Source organism: Asparagus officinalis, chromosome 8 (genome assembly GCF_001876935.1).
Source record: "Asparagus officinalis chromosome 8, Aspof.V1, whole genome shotgun sequence".
NCBI lineage: Eukaryota > Viridiplantae > Streptophyta > Magnoliopsida > Asparagales > Asparagaceae > Asparagus > Asparagus officinalis.
This window is the reverse complement of record NC_033801.1, coordinates 113,884,488-113,895,914: the sequence shown is the minus strand read 5'-3', so window position 1 is coordinate 113,895,914 and position 11,427 is coordinate 113,884,488.

Genomic DNA, 11,427 nt, shown 5'->3' with positions numbered 1-11,427 from the left:
CTACGTACCCAGGCATGATAGATGACCTGAGGGTACCAATTGTGGATATATATACACTGATTTGAGTGTGGGTTGATATAAGTAGACTTCACTATATATATCACAGCGATATTTTCACCATTTCACAGTCCTCGTGTTGGACTATAATCCATTTCAGTCCTCGTGTTGGACTATAATCCATTTCAGTCCTCGTGTTGGACATTTGCCACTTATTCTATGAGTTGGAAACTACCATATATAGTTCCTGTTTCGGACATAGTTCTTAACCCTGCATATGATCTTCTCACAGAAGTTCACGGCATGATTTTGACATGACATTTATGCAAATTTTAACATGATATTCATGTAGGCTATGATATGACACTGCGTTTGTGTTCTGAGATTAGTTGTATTTCTTTTATTATTGTTCCTGTATTAGAACCTCGGGTTTGGTGATTAGGGGTTTACAATTTGAGATATAAGGTATATACATGAGGGTTTCCTTGTTTGGATTATTTCGCTCGATGTACCTATTCTCGTGTTGTAAATTTCTAAATACTAAAACCCTCTTAGGCAAGATCAATGATTTTAGATCTATTATGTATTAACTGTATTTTTATATACAACGAGCCCTTTTCCCTTGGGGTTGGTTGTGATGTTACTCGCTAGCGCTTTGATGCTCGTTGTCCCTCCCCCTTTCAGGTAATGAGCCAGGAGCCCGGAGAGTCGCAGGTTAATGGCGATGCATTTTTGCTTCAGCTGTCTAGTTAGTTATATGTTTTATTTGGGGCTCCACTTTAGATTTTCTTTTGTGTAGACATTTGAGAGTCTTGTTCTAGAAGTTGTAAAGGCTGTGTGCCTTATTTCCTCTTGTCAGACATTTTATTTGAGACTTTTTGAGTATTCCAGTTATCTATTCAGACATTAACTATGTATTTCTGTATGTTGGATGATGAGATATTTATGTGATTTCATTTCATCAGTATTTCTTGTATTATCTTTCACTTGCTTTTGTACCTACACTTGTTGTTGATTCTACTAGATAGATGTTAATTGTGATGGTGAAACATGTTATTGTACGGTGTGGTGCATAGCAGGTTTGACATTCTTGGTTTCACCTACATTGAATCCTACATTATTGTTGAAAATTCTTCCCCGGATTTTAAATAAATTCAGAATGATATAATCAATAATGTGAAATTCCAAGTATTTCGGGTTGTTCAGTAATTATTGTAACAAAGTAAGGTATGTATTATTGGTGTCATGCATTTTACATTTCTTAATGAACTTAGACTCTTGTACTGTGAATTTTTTTTTCTAACAACCAATTCTTCTGTAGCATTTTCCTCAACCCCAAGATTCATGGTTGAGTTCTAAAAATTTGGTTGTTAATTATTCTCCAAGAATCTAAATTTATCAAGAAAGAGTTCTTCAAAATTTAATTCAAAGCAACAAATGTTTAACACAGTTTCATTATTCTCAAAGACTTGATCTACTATTTCTAAAATTTCTAACTCCTCACCAAAAATTTCCTCAAAACTTAAATTAGACTCTTCTTCTTCTTCTTCTTCTTTTGATCTTTCCTGAATGTAATTTATTTCTAGAGGCTGATTATTTAGCTGGTCCCCTGGATTAAAAATATTAAGATCATCAGTCAAATTCCCAAAGGATAGCTTCATTTGACCAGTTCTATAGTTGATGAGAGCATTAGAAGTGGCTAAGAAGGGTCATCCTAAAATGACAGGTGTCTGTCCTTTGGGATTGGAAACAGGCTGTGTTTTCAAGACTACAAAATCTACTAGAAAAATAAAATATCCAACCTTAATCAGAACATCCTCTAACTCACCCATAGGGACCTTAACAGATCTATCAGCCAACTGTAAGGTACATCTGGTTGGGTTCAGTACACCTAGACCTAATTGCTGGTAGACTGGATATGGAAGAAAATTGACACTGGCCCCTAAGTCTAAAAGCACCTTATCAATGTGAGTATTACCAATGATACATGAAATAATAGGGGAACCTGGATCTTTACGTTTCAAAGGTATGAGATTTGATAGCATTTCACTGATATTGGTGGCTAAAAAGACTTTCTTTGGAACATTTATTCTCCTCTTCTTAGTGCATAATTCTTTTAAAAATTTAGCATAAGATGGAATTTGTTCAATTACATCTAAGAGAGGAATGTTGACCTTAACCTGCTTGAATGTTTCTAGGATCTTCTCCTCCCGAGGAGAGTTTTTCCTAGGCCTGAGTCTATCTGGAAAGGGAGCAACTGGTCTAAATCTATCAAAAGCAAGCTCAGGTTCGGGTTCAGGTTCTTGGTCATCTGAGGGGGGTGATTGTTGAATAGATTCATCAGAAGGAGAATAAATTTGTATTGGATCAAAAGTTTGACTTGGAGAAGTTCTCACTTGATTATCGATCTGTCTACCTGACCGAAATGAATGGATTGCATTCACTTGAGATTCATAGGATGAACTGCATCCTGTGTCTTTAGGGTTGACCATGGGTTGACTCAGAAATTTTCCTTTCTCTCTTTCACTCACGGCACTAGCTAGTTGACCAAGTTGGGATTCTAATCTAGCTATAGCTTGAGTGTTGGAGTTGAGCATTTGTCCAGTTGATTGCATGAAGGAATTGCATGAAGGAATTCAGAGTGCTAGACGTTTGAGTCAACATATTCGTGGTTTGAGTGGAGGCCTTAATTATTGTTTCCAAACCCCTTTCCAATACATTGAGACGTTTATCCTGGTCTGGATTGTGAGGAGTCTGAATTACAGCTTGATGAAGAGGTGACTAATTTTGTTACGGCAGACTGGGTTATTGAAATTGTGGATGATAATTAAAAGGAACTGTGTTTCCCCTAGGAAATTGTTGGTTTGAAGAGAGAGTGAAGTTTTGAGTTCCGGAGTGAGTTCCCTGATTACATGTAAAGTTTGAGTGATTTCTCCAACCTGGGTTGTAGGTTGGAGAGAATTGATCATTTGCGTAACGCTGGAATGTAGCGTTGACCTGTCCTAAAGGCTGATTATTTCCTAAGAGAGGACATTTTTCTGAAACATGAGATGGTGACCGACAGTTGTGACATCCTGAGGCTGGAACTTGATTGATTTGAGCCGGGGCTCTTTCCTTGATTTCTAAAGCTTCTAACCTACGTATGATTGTGGCCATCTTAGCTTCAGATGCAATGTTCGACTCTAAGAAAACACCACTGGACTTGGGTTGGGGAACTGATGACACTCGGTCATCACAGTGTTCCTATTGCATGGTTTTTTCAGAAAGACTCTCTAAAAACTCCCAAGCTTCATCAGCATTTTTTCTCATGAAATCCCCGTGGCACATTGATTCTAAGGAAGTTTTTGTAGAATAATCTAATCCTTCATAAATTATTTGGCACAATCGTCATTTTTCTAAACCGTGATGAGGGCATTGGATGAGAAAATCTTTAAATCGGTCAAAATACTTCCAAAATGGTTCTCCCATGACAATTTTAAAATTCATGATGCTATTTTTTAGCTTCACCGTTTTATGGATCGGGAAAATTTTCTTAAGAAAAACGGTGATAAATTCCTCCCAAGTAGTGATGGAATTTATGGGTAAGCTATACAGCCATTTTTTGCTTTGTCTTTAAGAGCAAATGGAATAAATCTGAGTTTGATTACATCTTCTGTTAATTCTATCATTTTAATCATAATACACACTTCCTCAAATTCCGAGATAAAAATATATGCATCTTCTGTTTTATTTCCAAGGAATTTGGGAAGCATGTTTATGTAATTCCGAGATAAAAATTTATTCCATTTGTTTCGGGGAGTCTAATGCAAGAGGGGATTACATTCCTAATGGGATAGCACATATCTTGATGAACGGGTGGATTAGGATACACCATTTCTATGATTTGTTCAAAACGAATTAATCGATGAGAATTATCCCTAACCCAAGTTTGCATACACCAAAACTATTTCTTTTTATACTTTTTTTTATAAAAGTTAGTTTTTTTTAATGAGAAGAGAATGGAAAAAGAGGAAAATCCTAACTAAAACAAATCAAAATCAATCACTTTTCAATCACTCTAACTCTAGGGTTAAGCCTAACTCAACTAGACTAGCTCCTAACCAAAAACTCCTAAAGTAAAAAGATTAAAGTTTTACCCGGGTAATTAGCCAGGTAAGGATAGTACTAAAGGGTGATCAGAGATCAATTAAGTACCTCATTCTTTACAGAGCGCTTTACACAACCCCTAAACCTTGCCTTAGATACCAACTAATCCAAGAAAACTTAAACCAGTTCACTTAAGGATTCTTCGTTCCTTATTGAGCTCGAATCATTAGGGCAAATATCTAATGAGTTTTATTAGGCTTGGGTGGTGTATTGAGGAATTAGTGATTTTTGGGCTAAGGAAAGAGGGATGAAATCCCTCACCTTATCTTGATTATGGGGTTTTGCCCTTAAAAATATTTTAAGTGTGTGCCAAATCAAGATGCTCAAATCACTTGGTGAATTCCTACTAAACAATATGAAATGCAACCCTATGAATTAAAAACAACTAAAAAGGATGGAAAAGAAAAAAATCTTTTTTTTAATTAGGGTTAACAATCAAACAAATGAGAAGGGGAAAATTGTTTGAATTTATTATCTTGTTAGTAAATGTCAAAGTGGAGGGTGAATTTTATTGTGGTCAACAAAAATAAAATCTTTTTTTTAAGTCCTAATTGTCTCTAATTGTGAAGAAGTAGCTAAAGGATGGAATTAAAAATTCTAGAAAGAAGAGTTACCTACAAGCAAATCTTCAAATCCAAGTTCTCCAATCCGCGATCTTCAAGCTCTAAGCATTTCCTTCACAATAAACACACAAGTTAAAGAACCAAAATAATTAAAACCTACTTAAACACATTCCCCGACAACGGCGCCAAAAACTTGATGCGGCAAAAACATGTACCAAAAAAAATGTTGCAAGTGCACAACTATGTCAAGTTATAGTATAAAGATATCGATCCCACGAGGAAGGTGTTTTGTAGGAGAAAATATAAATTTGGTTCTTATGTTGTGTGCGTGACAAATAGAAGTAAAGAATAATTATGATTGTGGAGAGATTGAGAGAATGAAAATGATTGTGTAAATGAATATATTTGAGAGTGGAAGTGATAAAAAAAATAAATGTGATCAACAAGGTAAGAAGGAAAAATCAAGAAACAAATAAAAATCAAGAATGAAAAATAAAATTTAAGAAAGTAAAGATGATGGATTCAATTAAAGATATGGGTAATCTAAAATTAAACCCACTTCTTAGAAAAGGGTGATTCCCTAGAGGATTCTAGCCTAAAGGCGAATCAAAGAAAATAAAAATAAACAAAAAGAAAAACTAAACCCAAGAGGGTTCTAGCCTCAAGGTGAATAGTATAAGAAATTAAAATCTAACTACAAAATAAATTATAAAATCTAAACTACAAAATAAATTATAAGAATTAAATGCAAGAAAATAAATCTACTCTATAAGCATGAAATAAATCTAATCTATAAGCATGAAATAAATCTAAGGCAAGAGGGTTCTAGCCTCTTGGCTATTTAAACAAGAAAATAAAATCTAACTACAAGCATGAAAATAAATCTAAACTAATAAGCAATAAAAGAGAAATAAGAAAAACAAACCTTCAAATTAATCTCCATCTTCATCTTCATCTTCATCATCCAACAAAGAGAAGAAAAAGAAAATTTTAAAATGGTGAAAAAATTCATTTATTAATTATAACAAAAAGTTACAAATTTGGAAGGCATTCTCAATTAAGAGTAATCATCCTCTCCAAAAAGAGTTACAAAAATTTTTACACCCTTAACCCCTCACTCTCTACCCCTATTTATAGTAAACAACAATGAATGAGAGCCCTTGGATGAAGACTTAAGCCCTAAGGAATCATTTTTAGCCTTTGAGCTTTTGGGCTTGGATTCTTAGGCCTTTTGCTTGTTGATTTTCCATTGGACTTCTTGATTTTCCTTTGAGCTTTGCTTCATTTCTTCATTATTCATGCTTCATTGTTTTGGTTCTGGGCTTTTGCTTCATAGGCTTCTGGCTTGATTTTGGATTGTTCATAATGCATACAAGAGGTAAGGTTTTGCTTCATGGGCTTTGGTGTTTTGGACTTCATTAATTCATGGCTTGATTCTTTTGCTTTGGGCTTTTGGACAAATTGGTAATTTGATTTTCCAATGCGCTTCTTGATTTCTCTTTTGCTTCATTTCTTCATTAAATCAAGGGCTTTTGATGAGAGATGAGAGTTTTTGGAATTTATTCTTCATTAACCTGCAATTAAAGATAAAAATAATTATTAGTAGTATATTTATTTATTAAAAATAGATAATGAGGGTTCAAAATTATAATAAAATGTGATTATCAATATACATATGTATGTATATATATATAAATACATACATACAAACATGCATATGTATGTATATATGTATGTATGTATGTATGTATGTATGTATGTATGTATGTATGTATGTATATATGTATATATATATATATATATATATATATAAGGTCAGTTATAACTACCAAAAGGAGAAATAGACTCTGAATGAGCTCATTTCATACTGTGTGCAAGAAGAAGAAAGGTTGAAGCAAGATAAGACTGAAAGTGCTCATTTGGCCTATGCCTCTAAGGATAAGGACAAGAAAAGAAAGAATAATAATGATGCTACTAAGGGTCCTATTCAGAAGAAACAACAAAAGGATGTTCAGGCTTGTTTCTTCTGTAACAAGTCTAGACATGTAAAGAAGGATTGAATCAAATATCACGCCTGGCGTGCTAAGAAGGGTACGTTTCTTACTTTGGTCTGTTCTGAGGCTAATTTAGCATTAGTACCTAGAAACACTTGGTGGTTAGACTCTGGTGCTACTACTCACATAAGTGTTTCTATGCAGAGTTGCCTGAGCTACCAAAAGCCAAGTGATGTTGAAAGACACATCTGTGTGGGCGATGGACAATCGGTAAATGTGGAAGCAATTGGGCACTTTAGGTTGCTATTAGGAACTAGTTCATATTTGGATTTAAAAGATACTTTTATAGTACCGTCTTTTAGACGGAATTTGATTTTAGTTTCTGTATTGGACAAATCAGGTTATTCTTGTTTATTTGGAAATAATCAATTCAGTTTATCTTTTAATTCAATTGTTGCAGGAACTGGTTACTTGAGCACTTATGAAAACCTATATTTGCTTGATACAATTTCTTCTTATAATGAATCCTTGCATGTGGAATCACGTGGTACTAAGCGTAAATTAAATAAGAAAAATTCGGCGGTATTATAGCATAAACGCTTGGGTCATATCTCAAAATATAGAATTGAGCGTCTTGTGTCTGATAGCATTTTGGATTCTCTTGTTTTTTCGAATTTTGACGTTTGTGTTGAATATATCAAGAGAAAACAGACTAAAGTTAAGAGATTAGGTGCCAACAGATCTTCGGATATCTTAGAATTGATACCTACAGATATTTGTGGGCCATTCCTTACGGCATCTTGGAATGGTCAATGATATTTTATATCATTCATAGACTATTACTCATGCTATAGGTACATATATCTCATTCATAAGAAATCTGAGTCTCTGAACATGTTCAAAGCTTTTAAAGCTAAAGTTGAGAATCGACTCAACAAAAGGATTAAAACCGTTAGATCTGATCGTGGTGGTGAGTACTACAGTAGATATGATGGTTCAGGTAAACAACGTTCAGGACCATTTGCTAGATACCTAGAGGAATACGGTATCGTCTCATAGTACACTATGACAGGTTCACCTAGCATGAATAGTATAGCAGAAAGATGAAACAGGACTCTTAACAAAATGGTAAGAAGTATGATTGCTCATTCTTCTTTACCAGAGTCACTCTGGGGAGAAGCACTTAAGACAACAGCTTACATTCTGAACAGAGTACCAAATAAAGCAGTTGCTAAAGCATCTTATGAGCTTTGGATTGGTCAAAAGTCCAGTTTAAAGCACTTACATATTTGGGGATGTCCAGCTGAGGCAATGCCTTATAGGCCAAATGAAAAGAAATTTGACTCCAAAACAGTTAGCAGCTACTTTATTGGGTATTCTGAACACTCTAGGGGCTATAAGTTTTATGATCCCACACTTAAGAATATTTTTGAGATGGGAACAACAACATTCTTTGAGGATGTTGAGTTTAGGGAGAAATAAGGTTAGAGACATTGTTTTTGAGGAGGAATTGGTTTCATACCCAATCCATACAGTTACTCTTGATAATATCTAGGTTCATATACATGTTATTGATTAAGAAGTAAATCCGGAATCTCAAGAAGACAATGTTGAACAACTCCTTGTTCAAGAAGAACAAACTCAACAACCTCAAGAACCAGTGCCATTAAGGAGATCCATGAGAGAAAGGAGAAATGCTATTCCGGATGATTATATTGTATTTCTCCAAGAACATGAGGAAAGTAGTGGAATGTTAGAAGATGATCCAATCAACTTCTCTCAGGCCATGAAAAGTTCTAACTCTCAACAATGGATTGATGCCATGAATGAAGAGTACAAGTCTATGCAAGACAATAAGGTTTGGGAACTTGTCCCATTACCAGAAGGTGCAAAACCAATTGGTTGTAAATGGATTTTTAAAACCAAACGGGATGCAAACGGTAATGTGGAGAGGTATAAGGCACGTCTTGTGGCTAAAGGCTATACTCAAAAGGAAGGCATTGATTATACAGAGACTTTCTCTCCGGTTTCATCGAAAGACTCTTTCAGAATAATCATGGCACTTGTTGCTCATTATGATCTTGAGTTACATCAGATGGATGTTAAGACTGCATTTCTCAATGGAGACATTGATGAGATGATCTATATGGTGCAACCAGAAAACTTTGTGTCGGGAGACCCAAAGAATATGGTCTGCAAATTAAGGAAATCCATCTATGGACTCAAGCAAGCTCCTCGTCAATGGCTTGTGAGTGGCGGGAGATCACTTCGGCAGCATTGGGAGCCAGCAGCCAACAAGTCTTCGAGACAGTTGAGGACAGAGACATAATGATGACCATCAAAGATTAAACAATATTGAGAAGTGACACCTATCCTGATGAGTTTAAGATAAGGGCAACCCTTTAGCTTCATCGAGAAGCAAGGTCCTTAGGGTCATATCTTTGAGTTGTTGATTCTCGTGTCGACCGACACCGCCTTTCGCGTCGACTCAGAAGTGTTGACCTGTCCGACTGGTTGGAATGTCGTCTCGTCTCAGCTAATAACCATCTCTCGAGTTGAGAATGTCGACTAGTCTGGGAGGTCAGGATCTCTCATGTCGACTGTCACCGCTTCTCGCGTCGACACTGGGGTGTCGGCTTGTTGGGCTGGTTGAGATGCTGATGTATGTTGAGAAAATTGCAAAGAAGAGAATAAAGAAAATGTGATTTTGATTCCTTTGATCTCGGTTACAACTTGATTACAAAAGAGAGGAAAACGAATTTGGTTTTCCCCTTTGTTTAAAACTAGGTTCTTCTTGGCAGCGATGGAGTGCTTCCTTCGCCTCCTTCAATTGCTCGCGTCGAATTTGCTCTCCGTTGACGATCCGACTGTCTCTCTCTCGTGGGAACAATGAACTTCTGTGGAAAGTTTTGTGTTTAACTCTGAATGAGTTTTTTTAAGAACTCTGAACGAGTTTGAACTCTATGAGTAGAGTTGTTGGAACCGAAAATTCGGTTAATGATCAAGCTGTTTTTCTGTTGTCGAAGAATCCTCTCAGATTTGATCTTCTGAGTTTAATTCAAAAATCCTATCTCCAAGGATTTCGTTGCTGCTGAATCTCCAAGCCAGAGTGGTTTTCAACGAGCCAGCCAATAGCCTCTGATCTGAGCCCAGAGAAAATCCAATCAACCCCTGTGGTTCAGATGCCGAAAATCCAACCTCTTGCTCTGTTGGGTTCGTTGAGCTTTTATAGGGGGATAAGAGGTTGTAACTGACCCCTATATCCGCTCCTACGTGGGCGAAAATCCCTCAGGACGTGGGATAAACGGTTTTGGAACCGTTCGACTCATGTTTGAGTGAGTCAAACGCCCAATCTGGCGTTCAGAACCCAACTTCGCTTTTTAGGATTGAGACGCGAGGTTGGGTGTTAGCTGAACACCATTGAACGCAAGGGTCGCTCGCGTTTTGGCTTGTTTCCTGCTTGGAAACGCGGGGGTCAGCGTTGATTGAACCCCTATGAACGCGAGGGTCGCCCGCGTTTGGATTGTGCCTTGGAGACGCGGGGGTCGCCTTCATTTCTAAAGTGGTGACGCGGGGATGACATCCGCGTCTCAGAATGAGCTATTTGACTTGTAGCTTCTTCTGTGGTGCATTGCAAGGACCGTTGTTCAGTAATCCTGGCTTTTAGCTGAAAGCCGTCAGATTGTAACTTTCACTGTAGATTGTGAAGACTGCTGAATAGAGTTTTCATCAGTTGTCGGAAGTGTCGTTGAATTGTAACCTTTCTCGATCTATGTGAAAAGTCCTCTATTTGCCGCTTTCGATCACCGACCCGAAAGCTATTTGATTGTAGCTTTCGTTGTTGAAGCTAGACGGGAATCAACATCCATAGTGTCTTAAAGATGAATATTTGCCCACAGCTCTCTACCAAGCAACTCACCAACTGAGTCCAACCTTTTATTTCTGAAATCATCCCACTGCTCATCAGCATCTCTAATAGTTGCTATGATATTAGCCATGTTGTTGTCACAGCCATCAAGATCAATCATCTCAGAAGTGAGGTCGCGTTTGTGGCGATTGTGGAGTTACGGATGCAGTGATTTAGAAATTCGTCTGATTGTGACTTCCATTGTCGGAGCTTGTTTGAATAAGCTATCTATTGTGATTTTTAGACAGCCTACAGGTCTCGACATGTTGTGGATGGGGTCCGTTGCCATGACGTACTAGATACAACAAGCGAGGCATTGGTTTGGTTGGTGTCGGCCCAGTTTGGAAGAATCTTCGCCAAGGTGGAGATTTGTAGAAATGACAGAATTTAGGCAGACAGATTGGCGGTCGACCACGGCTGTCGACCGCGAACGTGCACGAGACTTACTGGGCGTCAGGATTGGTGCCAGTCGACCGCGACGGTCGACCGCAGAAGTTTCTGTTCTGGAGTGTGGGCGGTCGACCGTGACGGTCGCCCGCGATGGATCGCGGTCGACCACCGAAGCGGTTTTGGGCTGGGTCTGTTTTCCAGACCCGTTTTGTTTAGGGTTTCTATAAATACTCAAACTCGATTCTAGGGTTTGTAAGGCAAGTGTTTTGAGCTGTTGAAAGGAGTTTTCTTTGGGCTTCTATTCTAAGAGCAATTGGTGAGATCAAGAGTTGATTTGTTGAGGGTTTATGAGAGATTTGTAACTCTAGTTATATCCCCTTGATTTCTAATAGTGAAAACTCCCCACTCTTTGCCCCGTGGACGTAGGCAT